General features: G+C 33.0%; 2 pseudogenes; both read right to left on the reverse strand.

Annotated features, from left to right (window-relative positions):
* Window positions 1–2277: 2277 nt before the first annotated feature.
* On the reverse strand, window positions 2278–3926 carry LOC146887076 (uncharacterized; annotated as a pseudogene).
* A 335-nt stretch (window positions 3927–4261) lies between these two features.
* On the reverse strand, window positions 4262–11595 carry LOC114180666 (uncharacterized; annotated as a pseudogene).
* Window positions 11596–20970: the final 9375 nt, after the last annotated feature.

The raw sequence follows: 20970 nt of genomic DNA on the forward strand, positions 1-20970 counted from the left end.
TTTTATTAAATAAAATAAATGGGGTAAACTTCATCTTATTCAAATAATGAAGAAAGTCAACGTCATATATAAAGAAATTTGAAATATTTATTCAAAAGTTAAGGAAATATAAAAATTTGGGTTAAGAATGTTTTTGGTTCCTTAACTTTTTAGTGAAAATTGAAATTAGTTTATCTTCGAAACTTTTGACCAATTTAGTTCTCCATCTTTAGAAATGTGTGAATTTAATCTTTTTAACCAAATTTTGGTAAGTTTATTTGAAAACTGCAAAAGTATATTCAGATGATTGAAGCCTCAATGTTATGATATTTGAAATTCAAATTGTTGAATGGTTGAAAAGAAAATAACTGATAATTTACAAGAAGCAATACACTTTGATTGGATATCACAAGAAGCAATACATTTTGATTGGATATCAAGAACTTCTAAGTGAAGAATGACAAAGATATTTCAAGATATGAAGATATTTTGCATCAATGGTTAAAAGGTCTAGTGCAACTAAAAATATCGAAACTTAGATGAAGAAAAAATGAGAGTGAAAAAAAAAATCAAAGTACTAAAATTATGTCAAATCTATTCTTGAAAAGAAAAGAGAAATAGAGAATACTTTATCATATTCATTTGTTGGACATGTATATTGGATTGAGCAAAACCATTGTATATCCTTCATTATGTGAAGTGAAACCTTATGAATGTTATTGTAACTCTCTTGTGTGAGAGATTATTTGATTATTGTAATTGTGAGTTATTGATCTTGATGAGAGATTAGGACAAAATACTTGGAGAGCTTAAACTCATTGTAACCTAGAGAGGTTTATACTTGTGATTCCTAGAGAGGATAAACTCACTATAAGAAAAAATGGTTTTAACGGAGGTTTATTTTTACATTACCCAGGGTTAAAACCTCTACTAAGTTCTTTACCTGGGGTTTCGATTTCCCCCGCTAAACCATCCTTGGAGAATGTGTTAACCAGAGTTTTTACAAACCCTAGGAAGCACTAATCAATAACCGAAGTTTTATATCCTCTTGTATTTAATAGAGGTTTTAAAACCTCAATTAAGTTTTGTGGGTTTAAAACCCCAGTTAATTACCATGAATTTTGAAACCTCCATAAAATATCATGGGTTTTGAACTCTTTGTAAATTACTATGGGTTTTAGAACCTCTATAAAATACCATAGGTTTCAGAACTCCCATAAAATACCATAGGTTTCAAAACCCCTATAAAATACCATGGACTTCAGAACCTCCGTAAAATACTATAGGTTTCAAAACCTTCGTAAAGTACCATAGATTTTTAAATTATTAATATTATTTTTTACTCATTTATCATTTATGTATTCATATATATTTTTTCAGTCACAATTATTTACATTTATTATATTTTTTAATCTATATTTAATGAAGTTATACATAAATAGATATAAACTCATCAAATTAACAAATTATTTATAGATGATTGAATGTATATCAAAGTATAACAAATATACGAATTCAAATTCAAATTCAAGAACAATATTAGTTAGCAAAAACTATCATGAAGTATTGCAATGGTTCTCAAAACATAAAATGATTCAGTTAACTTCCACATTATATTATATTCTTCAACTATCGTATATGATTTTCCTCATGTCCAGAACTTGTTGTATTAGTTGGCACACTTCCTTGATCAGAAACCTATAGTATAAATGTGAATCATAATTAGAAATGTAAACTCTGAAAAATAAAAGAAGTTATGCAGTCTTAAACATTACTGGTGCAGAATTGAACATAGTCAACTCAGGAGGTAATTGACCTTGATAATTTTGAGAAAAGAAGTTCATGATTGCATCAAGTTTTTTCTCACGTTCTTCATTTCATTTATTTTATTCATCCAATTGTGACTTTAATGCAGTGACCTATATTAGAACACAATCTATTATTAAAATCGTAAAAAACACATAAACATTATAAAACACTCAAACTATCAACAAAAGTTATACTACATTTCTTACTCCTACTTATAGAAAAAAATCCAAAGCAACATGGATACTTTTTAACATGGAAATATAATCATCATACCAAATTGAGATGAAAATTGAGGTGTTATGCTGGACTGTGGCGGAAATGGAAGTTGAGGTGGATTACTAGGCCTTGGAGTATGAGTAGGTGAAACTTTTCAATTCTTACTATAGGTGAAACTTAGTTAACTTACTTGGGCAAGATGGATGAAGCGCAGGTGGAGACATTATAGATGATGGTTGGCCACTTCTATTTTGGGTAGGGGCTGAAACTATGTTAATAGTCTTCTTCATGTATATTTTCTTCATCATCAGGAATTCTATAAACAATAACATTAATACAAGTCAATTCACATTCATTAAATTATGATTATCTAATATAATGCATGTATAAGTAATATGGATGATAATTTAAACAAAAAACTAATATAGAAATGTTCAATTTCAGTATGACCTTGTTAATGGTATATTTCCTTCTCCATCTGGAAATAAAGTTTCTAAATTTTGTTGTTCAAATGGTTCACATTCATGGAAAGTGACATCATTATCTCCACCAATGTCATATAAGTCTCGTGGCTTTAGATGCACAGGAATGCTCCAATTTTTATCTAATTCATCCATTACATAATAAACCATTTGAGCTTCTGCAGCCTAATGTATGGTTCGTCATCATCATTATCACTAATGTGTATTAAACGTGTAAAGTTTACTAATCTAAATCCCAAGTCATCTGTTATAATCCCTCTAGAAGTAGTTGTATTAGCCCACATAGATTTGAACAAAGTAACAGAGATCGACCATTATAGTTGATCTCAATTATGTCTACCAATTTTCCATAATAAGGCACACCGCCAAATTGCATTTGATTGTCAATGCTACTTGCATAGCTCCTTGTCCCAAAAGTACCAAATATTCCACTATTTTGTGTTTTAAGTCCATCATCTCTCTCTAACATACGAAACTTGAAGCCATTAACATTGTAAGCATTGTAGCGTTTTGCACAATCAATTGGACCCATAGCTAAGAACTTTAAATCATCTGAGTAAGATCCATTTAAGTCATTCTTTATTTAAAAAAAGAGGAAAATATGATCAACATAATTGAATATCTTTAATATTATCAAATTTAAGAATGTAAATCAAACATACCCGACGAGAAAACCATTCCACAAATTCTCTATGAACTCTCTTATTTAAAATAGAGGATGATCGTGTACGACTTCTTAATTGTCTTCGTTCAATTTCTCTAAATTCTCTAATTTAAATAAATGAGATAATTACATGGTCAGTCCTCAATGTAGATGAATAATAAAAAGTTGTAAAGATAAAGTACTTACTAAAGAAAAAGGTTAACTTGGGCACAATTAGTCAATACATGACGATGTGCTTGTAACTTTTCCTTTGTTGATTAAGAGAAGTAAGTAAAACTCCTAATTGGTTTTCCAACTGGTGGAAACAAATCACTTACACTAGATGCCATGGTGTCAAGTTCGTCATCAACACGCCTTATTCGATTAAATATAGTCTCAATTCCATCTAAATATCTAGAACAAAAGGTTAAGGACTCTTCAGCTAGATAGCCTTCAGCTATTGACCCTTCTGGTTGAGCCTTGTTACGCACATAAGACTTCAATTTTCCCAAATATCTCTCAATGGGATACATCCACCTATATTGGACAGGTCCTCCAATCTTGGCATCTTCCACCAAATGCACAATCAAATGAACCATGACTGTAAAAAATGCAGGAGGAAACAACATCTCCATGTGACATAATGTGAGAACAACTCTATTTTGCAATTGGTTAAGTTCATCCACTTTTAAAACTTTATTGCACAAGTGCTTAAAAAAGGAATATAAATCAATCAAAATAGAGCACACTTCTTCAGGGAACGTTTTCCTCATTGCTAAAGGTAGAAGTTGCTCCATCAAAACATGGGAATCATGACTTTTCAATCCTCCAAGCTTAGATTGTTTAATATCAACACATCTACTAATGTTACTTGAGAGCCATCTGCAACAGTGATGTTCTTCAATGTTTTCAGAAATATATGTTTATTTTCTTTTGTCAATGTATATATAGCCGGAAGATATCTTTATTTGCATCAGGCCACAGATCAGGTCTAACACCCCAATCTTTTAAGTCATTTCGTGTCTTTAGGTTGTCCTTTGACTTTTTACCTTGGTTTAATAATGTATAGACCACATTATCACATACATTTTTTCAATGTGCATAACATCTAGATTGTGGTGCAATAAATTGTTCACCCAAAAGGATGTTCAAAAACTATACTCTTTTTTCTCCATTATAGAGGGCCATCAGTAGGGTGGTGACCTTTCCATTGTCTTTTCCCTCGTTCCTAAACTTTTGGTTCTTTTCCAAATACAATATTAACATTCTAAACTTGTTGTAAGACATTTGTTCCTGATATTCTCAAAGGAGGATTTCTATTTTCCACACTTCCATCAAAACGACTACGACATAATCTAAATTTATGCCCTGCATTTAAACAACGTCGATGATTCATGAAACAAAATTTACCCTTAATCTTCTTAGGAGTTGTGTCAAAATTACACCTAAGGCAAGCCAACCCACTATGTGTGTTCCACCCAGATAAGGTTCCAAGACCAGGAAAATCACTAATAGTCCATAATATAGCTGCATGTATATGAAACACTTCTTTCTTATGTGAATCAAAAGTTTCAACCCCAGTGTTCCATAACTCTGTTAATTCTTCTATTAATGGCCTTAAATATACATCAATATCATTTCTTGGTGCTCTTTTACCAGGAATGATCATGGAAAGAATGAATGAACTTGGCTTCATACACATCCAAGGAGGAAGATTGTAAGGTATAAGTACAATAGGCCAAGTACTATGACATGTACTTAAATCACAAAATGGATTGAACCCATCAGTAGCCAAACCAAGTTTAACATTTTGAGGGTCTGAAGAAAATTGAGGATTCATTAGATCAAAGTTCTTCCATGCTTCAGAATCACTTGGATGCCTTAATATGCCTTCATGTGTACTTCTTGATGCATGCCATTGCATATGCTCAGCTATTTTAGAAGACATAAACATTTGTTGTAAGCGTCGCTTGAATGGAAAATACCTTAAAAATTTAGTTGGAACTTTCTTTTGTTTCTTAGTAGCACCAACAATACTATTGCTCTTCTTCGTTTTCTTCCATCTAGATTCATTGCATTTCGTACAAAATTCCTTATCTTTATCTTCTCCATAGTATAACATGCAATCATTTGGGCAATCATCAATTTTGGTGTAATGAAGGCCAAGCTTATTAATGATTTTCTTAGCTTCATTGAATGAAGATGGGATTTTAGCATAATCAAAGGCATCTGCTAACAACTCAAGTATCATTGACATTGCCTTGTCAATCATTTTGAATAGACATTTGATGTGGTACAATTTGAGCAAGAAAGAAAGTTTAGAATATTTGTCACATCCTTCATACAAACTTTGTTGTCCATCATGCATAAACTTCATATACTGAGTAATTTCATCAAGCATCATTTGGCTTGATTCAGGTCGCATATTCTCATGATTGTCCGCATTTTGAGTGTTTACAAAATTCTAGAATGCATCATTAACCATGCCACATATGGGATCATTAGCAAAACCTTTATCCTCATTCGATTGGAAAATTGGAGATATTGAAATCATATGTTGTACATAATTTGTCTCACCATGTAGAAGCCAAAATGTATACCCTTTTGGAAAAGGATGAAGAATTAAGTGTTCATACGTTGCTCCTCGAGTTTGCGATTTGTTAAGATTGCATTTTGAATATGGATAAATTATCTTACCCTCAATGCTCTTATAAGAAAATGCAAAGTCCAGAAATTTATTCAATCCATCAATGTATTGTGTATTTCGAGGCAAATCAATTAAGAATAGTCTATTTATGAGAACAAAAATATATTTAATAAAGAATAAAATGTACCTAATGATATAAGAATAAAAAAATGTAGAATTTGGCTTTATAGTTGCCATGACAGAATATAAAACTCTGATATCCACTTATATGTAGTGATTGTTTACCCAACTATTAATTTGCTCTTAGTTTATCTGTCAAGTATTACTAATAAATAACTGGAATTTTGCTTTGTCTAATTAAAGGTAGGCTAGTGGGGTGTATTTGATAAATTATGTTAGTTGACTGGAATAGAAAGTTAGAACAAACTACTTGCACTGTGACAAGAAAACATGATGTCATCTCGTGACTACTAAAGTACAATAATCCATGTTTTATTCTTTCAAAGGAGAAATAATTTAATTTTAGACAGTGAATTAATTGCAATGTTTTCCCCAATCACATTTCATCTGCTAAGAGTAACCAATAATTTAAATCTAACCCTTCAAGCATGAGAGTGGGAAATCTCAAATTTTCATTATTCACTAGTAGGAAGACTTAAAGCACAAGGTTTTAATACCTCTTTAGAAGATACAGTATACTTTATGGCCTCTTAGATGCTAAACTCTTACAACACTACAGATATGTATGAGAATTTTATAGTTCATGTACCTGTAAAACAGAATTTACCCATATAGCTCACTTTGACTATGAAAATACAAGATACACAATTTATCACTGTCACATATACATGTAGACTTATGTCACAGAAGAAGGATATCTATATGTGTAATAAAATGACTGAAGCCATTGTTGAAACCTTTATAGCTAAAAAAGACTTACTTGATCTGTTTGTAGGCTTGAACATACTCCTCATCCTCTCTGAAGAGTATAGGTAGACCAGAGAGGTCACACCCCAATGGGTTTGTAAAGAAAAACTGCACACAAAAGACACTCGTATGTTGGAAACGTGGAGTAACTTAGGTATTTAATTATTTCCTAACTGCTCTCTGGGAATTGCATATTGAATTTAATATTATAGCACATTTTCTTAGTGTTTTTCTACATGAACTAGTTCTACAAGATAATGGGCCTCTACTGAATCATCACGAGAGCATTAAATCTATAAAATGTAATTTTCATTGAAGATGGCCAGTCAAATAAAAAATGCACATAGTTACTAAACCATTCGCACTCCTAAATGTGCGTATAAAGTATATATTCTTTTGATTGGAAACTTGAATTGCAAATTGGTGTGCGAAATTGAAAAGTCATAGCTAACATATTGTAACTGGAAAAATGATTCAATCTTCAAAGAAATGTATTGTGCACTGCGTAGTTTAATGGTTTGGAGCCAGACTAACTTTGCTATATGACTTTTAAGATTCAATCTTTACACTCTGCTAACCTGATGTTTAAGATCTTTGGATGCACTTCCACGGAATGTAGGATCCAAAGCAAAGAGGTTAGTAAAATTATCCACTTTCAAAATTTTATCTAACTTGATGCATTAGATTAGAAAAATTATCCATTTTCAAAATTATTCATAAATGCAAGATCAACCATTATCCTTTCTAAAATCTTATGATGATCCTTAACACATAGTGCTTTTGCAAGAGTTTAGAAATTTTGTATTGAACTTTTAATTTGCAAAAGTTTCCTACTATCAACTTAGCCACCTCTAGTTATAGCACTAAAATATATGACATCACCTTCTCTTCCAACTCTCACCACCACACGACTACAATTCTTTCTGCATATTACAATGTTACTTCCCCCTCTCATTAACTTTTACATTGTTAGAAGATACAAAAAAAGTTAACCTATAAAATTAGCACAAGGATTGTTGTGTAAAGGATTAGAATATGTCTGCAAGAGAGTTACACAAAAAAGAAATACAATTAAACCACAACTGGAACTGAAAATCAAAGAAAAAGTGAGAAAACCTACCTATGAAAATTACAGAACCTCTAAAATGACAGAACACTAGAACCTGTAAAAAATAAAATAGCAATTAATAATAAAATGCTAGAACCATTTCAATAACATGTGAAAATCACAATAATAATGTCAATCACAGAGAGAGCATATGAGAGGGGAGAGAGAGCAAGAAGAGAAAATGAAAGTGCAAAAAAAAACCTAAAAGAGAGTGAACCACTAAGATCAAAATTCAAACCTATGTGCCAGGAGCGAAAGACCAAGAAGAATGATGTTGCCAAGAGCAAAGGAGAAAGCAAAATGCGTATAAAGATTGAAGATCGTTGCTAGGAAGTGCGAAAAATATTGTGTCGTGGTCTTGTGAAGTGGTTGAAGAAGAAACATAGACAACGTTTGACAAATGTGAGAGGAAAAATGTCTTATAATTTGAAAAATGGATCTTTAGTTTGTTGCGAATTAAAATAAACATTATGATAAAAATAAAATACCTTTTCTTTAATTTGATAACAATACTTAATTTAATCATTAAAAAATATATCATAATAAGTATAATTACTTTAGGATAATTTTATATAACAAAATCTACGTGAATTAATTATGGAAGGCTTTTTTTAAAAAAACTAATCTACATGTATTTTTTTAATAAATAATTTTTAAAGAACATTACATATATTTCCATAAAAAGAAATTGGCAGAAAAGATTATAAGTAATAATTATATACATTTTTTGGAGTTTGAACTTGGAGTTTGAAAGAAACCTATACTATTATTTGGAGGTTTAAAACTAAATCTTTGTAATTTAACAAAGATTTTAAAAACCTATACTTCTTTTTAGAGATTTAACACTAAACTTTTGTAATTTAATAGAGGTTTTAAAAACCTACACTATTTTTTAGAGGTTTAAAGTTAAACCTTTGTAATTTGACCAAGGTTTTGAGAACCTACACTATCTTGCAGAAGTTTAACTTTAAACCTTTGGAATTTAATGGAGATTTTAAAAACCTCAGTTAGGTTAATCCATTACTAAGGTTATATCAACCTCCGCTAAATAACCCCCATTAAATGCATTTTTTCTTGTAGTGACTTGTGAAGCTGAGAGGAGTGATTTATTGTAACCTGGAGAGGTTCATACCCGTTGTTGTCGATTAGTCAATTTCTTAAGCGAGTGGCTTAAGAGACTAAATGAAGCCTTAGGTGGAGGTGAACTAGTATACATATTTGTGTGCATTCTTCTCCACCTTACTACTTATCATGTATTCTCTATTATAATATGTTTGCACAAAATGATTGTAAAATGTCTACAAACTCTATTTAATCCCCTCTTCTAGAGCTACTTTGCACCAACAAGTTGTATTAGAGCCTAGTTTTGGGGAAGTTCTTAATAGGACTAAAGGACAAGTTCTTGTCAACAATTTAGTGAACAACAAATTGAAGTTTGTCCACTCGTTTTCAAAGGAGAAAAGTATGGTCTATGGAAGAAGAAGGTGATGCCATTCTTAACAGCAATCAATCTATGATAGACATCATAAAAAATGCCATTCCCACACTACTTAAAGATTTCGTCTACATGCTTTATTCAACTCTCCTCCCATTTTAGAGCCACTTTGCACCAACATTGTCAAGGTCAACCTTCCGATCAATTCAGGGTTGATACTAATTGTGTTCTTACCAAGGATAGTATTCGGTCGGGACAAGATCAGTATTGATCTTAGTCTTACTAAGACCAAACTCTAGTTGAGTCAGGTCGATACTAATATTTGTCTTGCCAAAAAGTCAACCTGAGATTGATGTTAACCTTGATCTTGTCAAGATTAGCCTTCGGCCAAGCCGAGATCAATATTGGTTAAGTTCATTGCAAATTTTATTTTTAGCCTAAATTATAGAATTAAGTTCGTTGTAATTGTCATATTTTATGCTATATGAAATTTTTCCAAGATACTAATTTTATTGCTTGTATAAATATTAGTAAATAATCACATTATTAAAACTAAATTCCATAAACTTGACGAAAAATATGACATAAATTCTTTGATATTACATCTAGAAATTAAAAGTCTATTTTATATATATATATATATATATATATATATATATATATATATAACTTTAAATGTACCTTACCATAAAATATTTCTTAATATAAGATTATTTTAAAAAATAAAAAATATTATTCAACCTAAATATAATATATTACTTTTATTAGATAATTTAAAATGATATAATGTTTTCAAAAGTTTAAACTTTTAAAATAGAAAGTACTATATTATTAAAATATAAAGAACTAAGTTCTAATTGTTATGGAATAAAATTTATTATTTTCTTTAAATTTAGTTTTAATTGTATTATCATCAAAAATCAAAATAGTGAAATTAAAATAGTATAAGATATCTTAAATATTTCTTCCAAAAGGAGATTTTTTTTTATAAAAGAACAATTGTTTTTCACACTTTTAGAAATATTTCACTATATTGGTTTTTTATGATAATAAAATTAAAATTAAATTTAAAGAAAATAATAAATCTATTCTATAATATTTAGAACTTTCTAATTTAGTACTTTCTATTTTAAAAATTTAAATTTTTTACTGATAAATTTATTTTCGTCAGTAATACAAATTTCAATTACCGATATATTTTTGTTGTTGGTAAAATTAGTTGATAATTGCATAACTTCAAATTTGTAAAATCCGTCGATAATTTAAAATTTTTATTACCGACAAATTTATCTGTCAATAAACAGAGTGACAAATTTCTCGCTCAAATTTGGATTGGTGGTGAATTTTTTTTTGGCAGTGAAGTCGTGAGAACAATATTTTTTTATCATCATCCTTACGCATACATTACTCTCCATTTCATCATCCTGGATCATCTCTTTCCACCCTACACTCCACGCATCAATCCATCTTCATTCACCCATTTTCATCATTCAATTTTCTTCCAACAAACCATGTGAGCAGAGGCAAAGCACCTATCTCTTTTCTTTTCTTTCCAATTCCTTCATTCACAATCAGATCCTACATTTACATCAATCCATAATAACTTCCATCTACATTTGTTATTGTTGTGTGCACAACTCAAGAGCTATGCACCTCTCTCTTTCTCAATCTCACTTAGAACAAAAGGATCACACAAGAGAGTGAGGAGTGAGTGTGTTTGCACACGACTCCATTCCATTATCTTGGATCATCTTCTTCCACCGTACACACCACGCACTAATCCATCTTCCTTTACCCATTTTTAATCATTCAATTTTCTTCCAACAAACCATGGTGGGAACAGAGGTAGAGCACCCATCTCTTCTTCCTCAATCCACTATAACTTTCGTCTGCATTTGTTGTTGTTATGTGCGCAACTTAAGAGATATGCATCTCTCTCTCTCTCTCACTTAGAACAAAAGTCTCACTCAAGAAAGTGGGGAGTGAGTCTATTTTCACACGACGGGAAACAAACCTATTTGGTCAATAACCCTTTCCTTCGAAATCAAATACATACAACACACCACTTTCTAATTCTCTCTTTTTTTCTCATTTATAACCAAAACCGAAGCCAAACTCATTCTTTCAATTCTCATACCCTTGCACATGGTAGTGGCATTCCAAGAAGGTGGAGGTGGTGACGACGACAACACCATCGACGTGCACACCACGCGTGGCATGCCTATTCGTTACCTTCCTCTTGACCACCTCTTCTTTGCCATGTCGCCCTAGTGGGTCACGAGCAACAAGTTCTCCAACGTCATGTCCAAGAAGGTCAAAGCTCAAAAACTCACCACTCTTATGACGCATCATCATTTGATTGCACTTTCAATGTATTATCACGTGTTGAAGTTTTGATATTTTAAGGCTAGTTCTTTCTTTCTTTCTTTCTTTTTTCTTTAAATGCATATGTTAATTGATTGGTACAAGAAATGACACACACGTAAATTTAATTGCAATTATTTTTATACATTTGGTATTTTCTTTTCCATCATGCTTAATTAGGTATTTGTTAGAAACTAGGGGCCCAAATGTAATATGTTTTTATCTCTCTTTGCTTGTGAAAGGTGCAGCACACTTAAAAACATAGTCAAAATTTACTTTGGTTTAATAAAAGTGTTGGTGGGACAATTCACGTTAGAAATGGTTTAGGTGTAATTATACAGTTCATCTTACCATTTCTTTTTCAAAAAAAAAAATGGGTCACGTGTTCGTTGTCTTTTTCTTCAATTAGTTTTGGGGTGTTAGAATTGTTCATGTTGTGCTTAAAATCAGTAAAATTGCATTACTGGTGTAACGCCTGGCGGTGCGGATTGGACTGCCATGTGATAACTTCAAACAGGGGTGTCCTACGAAGTATGATTCCCGATGGTGTATTGGAACCGCCAGGTGGTCTACAATGGGGTTTCGCGTGGCGACGCTTAGGTAGCGTTAGACGATAGTTCAGGGGCAGGGGTCTGTTGTAGATGATTTTGATGGTTTGATTAGGGAAATGCTGGATTAGTTACGAGCGGGGAGGTTTGTAATGAAGATTGGAAATGCGTGATTGATGTAGGTGGGGAGGTCCGTATCAGTTGTACTCTAGTGTATGGATACGAGTGGGGAGGTTCGTATGTTCCGTGCTCACACCTGAGGCTGCTATGAGCGGGGAGGTTCATAGCAGGTGTTCACGCATGTTGGACTACGAGCAGGCAGGTTCGTAGAGTTGGACTACGGACGGGGAGGTCCGTAGAGTTGGACCATGAGCAGGTAGGTTCATGGAAGCATGATAATCCCTAAGGACCAAGGTTGTGAATAGATCTTTCTCATATTGGTTATGAGATTGGGGTGGAACGTTATAAAGGCGTCGATGAACTAAATTTGGCTAAGATAGATTGGGAGAGGGTTAATTCTTATTGTTTATTTATTGTGTTATTTTTCCTTTTTAGCTCACCATTTCTGTTTGTGTTTGGCAATGATCGTGTATGTGTCACGTGAGAGCATATGTGAATCAAGGTGAGGACGTTGATGCCTAGAGATGGAGTGTGGCAGACTATGGAAGATTACTTTATGTTTTATTTGTAAACATTTTGTAATAAGTTTTTATGATGCTTAGCTTTATTATGGATTTTTAATAAGGAGAATTCAGCGTATTTGAACTTCATCAATATAAGTTTTAAATTTTCCTGTGCTTGATAACTTTATATATTATTTTAATTCCAACGAAATTATATGATATTTGCCTTGTCTAGTAATATCCACCTAGGGTGTTACAATCCTTCCTAAAAAGTTGTTCATAAAAAAGAAGCTTTAACATAGTCTTCCAGAGATCTTCTAAAGATTACATTTTTCGCAAGATCTTTTTGGTAATTGGATAAGAGAACATTCTCTACAAAACATAGTAAATTTATTATTTGTCTTAAGTACAAACATGTCACACGAAGATATGTGAGCAATAATAATGTGTCTATTGACATAAGAGAAGTTATTGCATCTATCGAACTTTGGTTCAAAGATATCCAGTTGTTATAAACACTTAACCAAAATAACTTGAACTATATTAATCATTTTGCTAACATAACTAAATTCCTATATTTATATATTTCCATATTTATATATCTTTCTATATATTTTAAATTGTAATAGAAAATAAATTGAAATATAAGAAAAGAGTTCATGTCATGTCATGCACAATGAAAAAGTAAGAGGAAGGTGATATCATGTCCTATTTTAATGACTTTTTATATGAATGGACTTTTAAGTTGATATAAAAAATAAATATTACATCGACCGTAAAGAAAATCAATTGTAGTATTTACTTTTTACATTAGGTCCATAACTGCACACAATTAGCTACCATGAGTATTTATGCTTAGAAGTTTGCAATGCCTTTTAAGAACACTATATTAACACTCTATTTCTTTCATTAAATATGTTTTATTCAAGTTGTATGAATAATTAGTGTCAAACTAGTTTTTTTTCCATTGCTTTGATAACACATGCCTCAACAAGTACTGCAAGTTCCAATTATGGCCTCATGAGATGAAAATGCATCGAAAATAGCATTTGACTTGCATAAAATATTTTCTTGGATACTCTAATATTTGTTCTTGCAGCTAAAGTTAAATTAACTTCATATACAGTGTGAAAATAAAGATCAAAGTTACAAAATACCTTCAAAATATGGTCTAAAATTATCAAATTCTAGAAAAATCATTATGCACCCTTAATATACTTATGCACTCCAATACAATCTCATGTTGATCTAGATGGAATTACATTTCGCAACCCATGGTTTCGACAATAGCGAATTGGAGGTTGTCACTAGGGGGATTGAATCACTCCAAAATCTACTTGTTGTAGTCAAAAATGAGTTCTGGCGAGGCAGAAGAAAGGATTGAGTTCCTTGCTGTGATCAAATTTATGATGAACATAGTCAAAAATAAGGAAGAGTGGGAAGTGGCGGCAACAGTCACCATATGGTAGAGGTACCCAAAATTCTACTCCCATTGCAGTTGGGAGAACCACCATGAGCAACGATGAAGCATTGAAGGTTGGATTATGTGCAAAAAGGGTTAAGAGTTTTATTTATAATTATAATATGATTCTTGTGATTCCAATTCGACTGATGAGCACTGTAACATCCTGGCCTGATATTACTAATTTAAATAAAATAAAATAATACTAATACAAAAATTGCATTTAATAAACCTTTTTCTCAAAACGCAAGAAATTTAAACTTTATTTAAAGCACTATAACTTCAATACATGAGTTCAAAATAGCCATTACAAATTTCAATGTCCATTTAAAAAGTATTTGTTTACAAAAGATAGTAAAAAAACACATATGCTCTCTGACTCTAAGCGTTACCAACTCCACCTGAAACATTATATGCTCCTATGTAACGAATTACACGATTATTACCAAACACAAATAGATAGGGTGAGCTAACAACATAAATAATTTATAACCAAAATAAAGTGAACACACACTTGTTGGAGTACCACCATCCTCCGATTCCATAAAACATGGCAACAACCATGTTCATCCACGTTCTACATCCTCAAATGATGACCTTAAGATAACCTTTGCTGCCACAACTCGTGGTTCCACCTCTACAAGCCACAACTCGTAGATACATGTGCGGAACCATCCTGTTACGAACCACCATCCGTAACGCTAGGTGGAGTTCCCAATACAAACCACAATTCGTATGCTCAACACAAGATTCAAAACATCACTAGCCACAACTCGTGATTTCCTAATCAAGTGGAGCCCATCCATACGAGCCACAACTCGCATACTCACACCGATTTTTCAATATCACCAGGCAACAACTTGGGATCGCCACGTGTTTACACTTCATTCTGAGACACAACTTAAAGAATGCTTCAACAAGCTCCAAACTTAAGGTATCATCCAAAGCATTGTAGACCACACACCAATCCATTGGAACAAACCTATGTCCCTGCATTATCGTCTGGCACTGCCTAAGCGTTGTCAGGCAAAGTTTGGTTGCAAACCGCCTGGCAAAAGCCTCTCGTCGTCAGGTGCCACCCGCTCCAGAAGTCTTTGAATTTTCAAATATCGCCTAGCGAAACTATCCTCACTATCAGGCACCATACGTCCTAATGAGCACTTTCCACACAGGTATTGCCTAGCGGAATCACCTCTCTCGTCAGGCGCCAGGCGCCAAACGCTTCAGAAGTTCTCTGTTTTATAGTTATTGCTTGGCAGTTCAGACCTCACCACTAGGGCTACACTAATACATCGAGTTTACTAGTTTAGGCACAACAGAACATATTTTTAATCTCACTCAAGGCATCTACAAACACACAACATAATTACCAAGTCACATACATCCCCTTCAACGGGTCTTGAAACCCCCCACTTATGCCTTGTTAACATACCTATTCCCATATATATTACTCTCTTAATTATGCCAACCTTTAGAATTAAGGAAGAACAAATCATACTCCTCACCCATATATCACAGTCACCCAAACATACCTGAACTTCGTCATTATACCAAAACATCACTGTAATTTCCAACTAATCCAATGCCACGTATCAACCATACTTTTGCATCACCACAAGTTCATGCATCTATAAATAGGACCTCATTAATTGCCATTCCAACTCTAGGAAAAAAGGAGAACCGAATTTATGATTAGTACTTAGACCCGTTACTACAACGAATTATGACTCATGCTATCCAATACTAATATCAGCCATCTTGCACTAATTTTCCTCACTTATTTTCACCTCCCAATTTTAATTACTCCACTTTCCCAATCACTTTTATGACTTAAGGTATACAAGTTACCAAGGGTTCCATTTTCACCTATTTTCCCCGTATCTAATTCCACTTGGACCCCCAAAGGAACCCCTCAACTAGAGCATCACATAATCAACCTCCAATATTGTTGTCACTAGATGTCGCTTGGCACAAAACTATGTGTCGCCAAGCGGTGCATCACTTTTTGGAAAATTCCATATTGGTACTACACCTGCACGAATCCTAATTTCCCCAAAATCCATTCTAGTCAACCAATTTCCCTTACCACCATTCTTTAACACGTTCGATTCGACATATAATTGATTGACATTAGATGGCACAGAAAAATCACAAGCAATTTCAATCCAAATCATGCTACCCAAAATTCCCCAAATCGTTACAAACCCTCATATTCATGAAATCTCCAATTCATTCAGTTGTAGTAATTATAGGTTCACCCCTACACAATTTTTCTATCAACCCAGTATTCCATGTTACAAAGACTCCCACGAGTACCTAAAGTCCCTAGAAACCCACAAACATTGAAAACATAGCACACCTACGCGTGTCTCCTAGCGACAGTTCATCACTGCCAAACAATTCAAAGCAAAAACCCAGAAATTGGGTTTATTCAACATGAGTTGCCTGACGGACCTTCAAAGTCACCTGGCGGTTTCTGGAAAAATTCCAGAAACGCGATGAAACCCAGATTTTTCAGAACAGAAACACACAATGCATCTATTATAATAGGAAATCACATAGAATAAAATTAAAGATGCAATGTAGCTCCCCTAACCTGGTATTCATTGCTCCAATTGAAAATCCTAGAGTCCTTCTTGCACCATAATTAATCTAACTCCAACTCGTTCTCTAACCCTTGCAGAATTTCCCCCCAATGTCTCTTGGTTAAGGTTTTTGTGCTCAGAATACTTCCTTCACAGTCCTCACCAAATGGTAGTCTAAAAAACCTAAACCCTCTCTCTCAAATTGCTTCTTAATTTTCCTTAATTAGGATTAATGGCAAGAAAACGAAAATTATTAAAAAAATGGATTAATGACCATTCAAGGGCCATTACAAGGTGGTTTCCTAGCCTTTCTTCCATCTCTGCTCCTTAAGATGGCTAGGGTTTTTGACCCTTCTCATTCATGGCAAAAAGAATTTTGGCGAAAAAGGAACCTATTTAGGTTCAATCAAGGTTCAAACACACAACCACACAATTACCAAACCAATGCACAACCAATCAACCAATTCATTTTTTATGATAATTCCTACACATCTAAGATTATATTATCACGCACTATGGTCAAGCATATTACAAAAATAATTAAATAATTAAATAACACACTAATGACATACCTAGGACTCAAACCTCATTCCTCCCGTAATAACCAAGTACTCTCAACCACTTGAACTAGTATTATTCCTTGTCATAACTGTCCACATTAAATGCCCTAAACATTCCATTACCCACATTTATATTAAATAATTATTTATTTAATTATTTAATTTTTCTAGGTCTTACAAGTACAACAACCAAAAGGGTGATAGAATGATGGAATCTTTGTTGCAACATGATTCTGCCTTTATATTATGCCACTGAATTATGGTGAAAATGATGTTCATGGAGTAACTATAGGCATGGATAATACTACATATGGTAATGACCCTAGCGACCAATAAAGTCTATCAGTTTTTACAACAAACCTCATAGGACCCAAAAACCCTATAAATACACATAGTTATTCTCTTGAAAAAACACACACAGTCTCTCATACTCATTCATATACTTAGGGATGTCAAAAAAATCCGTACCCGTGGGTATCCGCGGATAAAACCCGCAATGGGTAGGAAACAAATATTAAAAATGGATACCTGTTATCCGTGGGTACGGGTATTTTTGATACCCGCATGTTAACAGGACGGGTACGGGTATCATAGTATCCGTACTCGTGGATACCGTACCCGCCTTAATTCACAAAAATACCCTCAGAATATATATATATATATATATATATATATATATATATATATATATATATATATATATATATATATATATATATATATATTGTCAAAAACATTCTGGCCTAATTTTTCTACGTTGCACATCTTGTCTTCATTCTTCAATACTTCAAATATTGATACGTTGTCTTCTTTGAGATACACCCCCTTGACATTCTTCTCTTTCCTCTATTTGTTTGTATATATATATATATATATATATATATATATATATATATATATATATATATATATATATATATATATTGTAAAAAACATTCTGGCCTAATTTTTCTACGTTGCACATCTTGTCTTCATTCTTCAATACTTCAAATATTGATATGTTGTCTTCTTTGAGATACACCCCCTTGACATTCTTCTCTTTCCTCTATTTGAAATTAGACATATACATAAAATCCTATATAGACAATGACGTTTATGGTATGCTTGTTGTCAAATGATGAAATTAAAATAAGAATACTTGGCATATGACGATTGAGGTTTATTATTTGTTTATTTTGTTTATTTTTTAGGAATCAATCGGAGAAAGTGTATTTTTTTATCAAAGCACTAATGAAAGAATTTGAATTTTCAATTGTATTGAACGTCATTTTATATTTACTTTTATAATTATTTAGACTTGTATGAACTTGAGTTTATTTAAACTTTATTTAAAATTTATGACAGTGATGTATTTTATTTTATTTTATTTGAATTTGTGATCAAATATTTGTTTTTAAATAATTTTGTAAATATCCGCAAGTACCCGTGGATACCCGTGGATACCCGCGGATATGAAAAAAATAGGTGGGTACCCATATAACGGATACCCGACAGATATGGGTACGAGTACGGGGCGTATATTTATTCAACGGGTAGGGTATGGGGGAGCTACTGCCCGTATCCTACCCGCCCTGTTGACATCCCTACATATACTTATAAAGATCCTAAAGCTCTTTTACTAACTTGAGCATCAAAGTCTGTTGCAGGTGGATCTCCCCCCTTCAGACAATAAGGATTCGATTCCACCCTTCAAGAGCATTCTAACCACCACTTAGATCTTGCCACCTCTACAAAGGTCCATACTCTAGATCTAGGTATGAACACTTATTTTTATGGTTTAAAGTTGATCTCATTATTTGTAAGTGCTACTTGTTATTTGTCTTTCACACTTATAATAGTAGAATTTGTTTTCTGATCGAAAGTGAATATTTTGAATTTGCATTATCCACATTTTGTGGCCACATCTTGTATGCTAATAATAAATTTTGATTTGTATTTAAAAAAATTGTTGTCAAGGAATTGAATTAACTAGTGATAGAAAAAAATGTTATACGAACTTATTAATGGAGATTCAAAGTATGGTTCATGGAAAAGCTTGGATGATAGAAAGTGTGGACAAAGAGAATCTCGTTGGTGGAACGATCTCCGAAAGGTTTGTGGATTAGGTGAAGAAAGAACTTGGTTTGAGGAAAGTGTGACTTGGAAAGTTGGTTCAGGGACTATAATAAAGTTTTGGGAAGATGTTGGGCAAGGGAGAAAGCACTTAGAGATTCTTACCCTAAATTATATTTAATTTCAAATAAAAAAGAAAGAACCATAAGCGAATGTGGGAAGTGGGAAAATGATAAATGGGAATGGAATCTTGGATGGAGGAGAGAATGGTTTGAATGGGAAAATAATTTGTTTCAATCTTTTATGGTAGACCTAGAGAGGATAAATATTGATAGCAGACGAGTTGATAGTCTACAGTGGATGGATGGGGAAGATAAGGAATATACAGTTAAATCAGCATATGAAAAGATGCAAGACATCTGCAATGGAGAACAACTTCCATTCTTTCAAAGCCTATGGAGGGTTAAAGTTATTCCACCAGCAATTTTTTTTGCATGGCGTGTTATGTTAAAGGGAGTACCTACAAAGGTAAACCTTAGACGTAGAAGAGTTTTATTGAATAATTATGGTTGTGCCCTTTGTGGAGAGCAAGAAGAAAGCGTAAGTCATTTGTTCTTTGATTGTAAAGTTGCCTCTAAAGTTTGGAACACGTGCAACAAATGGGTAAGGATCTTGAATGTCCACTATAATCAGCCTTACAAAAGCTCTCTACATTTCCATGTATTGGAACTCAACCACTAAGGGAATGAAATTCGGAAGGGGGTATGGGTGGTTGTCATGTGGAGTATATGGAAACATAGGAACAATGTTGTGTTTAGCAATGCCATATCTGATGCAGAAGAAATATTTTGTATAACTTAACTAAGAGTGTGGGCATGGATGAAACATAAAAGCATTAAGGTAAGCTTCTCTTTTTCGGATTGGTGCATGTGTCATATACACTGTATCAGATCTATATCATAGCAAACCATAGAAATATTGGACTACAAAGGTAAGAACATTTGTGGGGTGGGTGGTTAAATGGAAGGCGAGAGGGAGGGGGAGGGGTTGAATTTTAACAAATATATTCCAGGTTTGTTTGGTTATAGGTGTGGATATATATAAAGGGCAGAAGGGACTAGAAGAATGGGCAATTGAAAACTACCCAAAACAAGGAGAAGGCATGCTATTACAATGTCAAAGGGTGATTGCTAAAACACTCACAACTGGGATGAACACATGTTGAAGGCATAATCAGGAAAACAACAAGCAATGAACGAGGGATATTGATGTGACGGAAGAAATATGCAATGTGTTTCCAAGAGCACCATTTGAAACCTCTATATGGAAACAAAGACTATTGAATAATTTGATCAAAGTCCTGGAATCATAACTATTGATTATGCTTCCCTAGCAATGTACACATAAATCTATATTGCTTTATGAGTTATAGATGTGATAGAAACACTTTTACTTATTTGGTTGGTAGGGATCTTTGATATCAAATGTACATGTCATTAACCTTGATATATAAAGGTAGAATGACTAGGA

Source organism: Vigna unguiculata, chromosome 4, assembly GCF_037176805.1.
Source record: "Vigna unguiculata cultivar grain cowpea cultivar isolate G323 ecotype 2 chromosome 4, ASM3717680v1, whole genome shotgun sequence".
Classification (NCBI taxonomy): domain Eukaryota; kingdom Viridiplantae; phylum Streptophyta; class Magnoliopsida; order Fabales; family Fabaceae; genus Vigna; species Vigna unguiculata.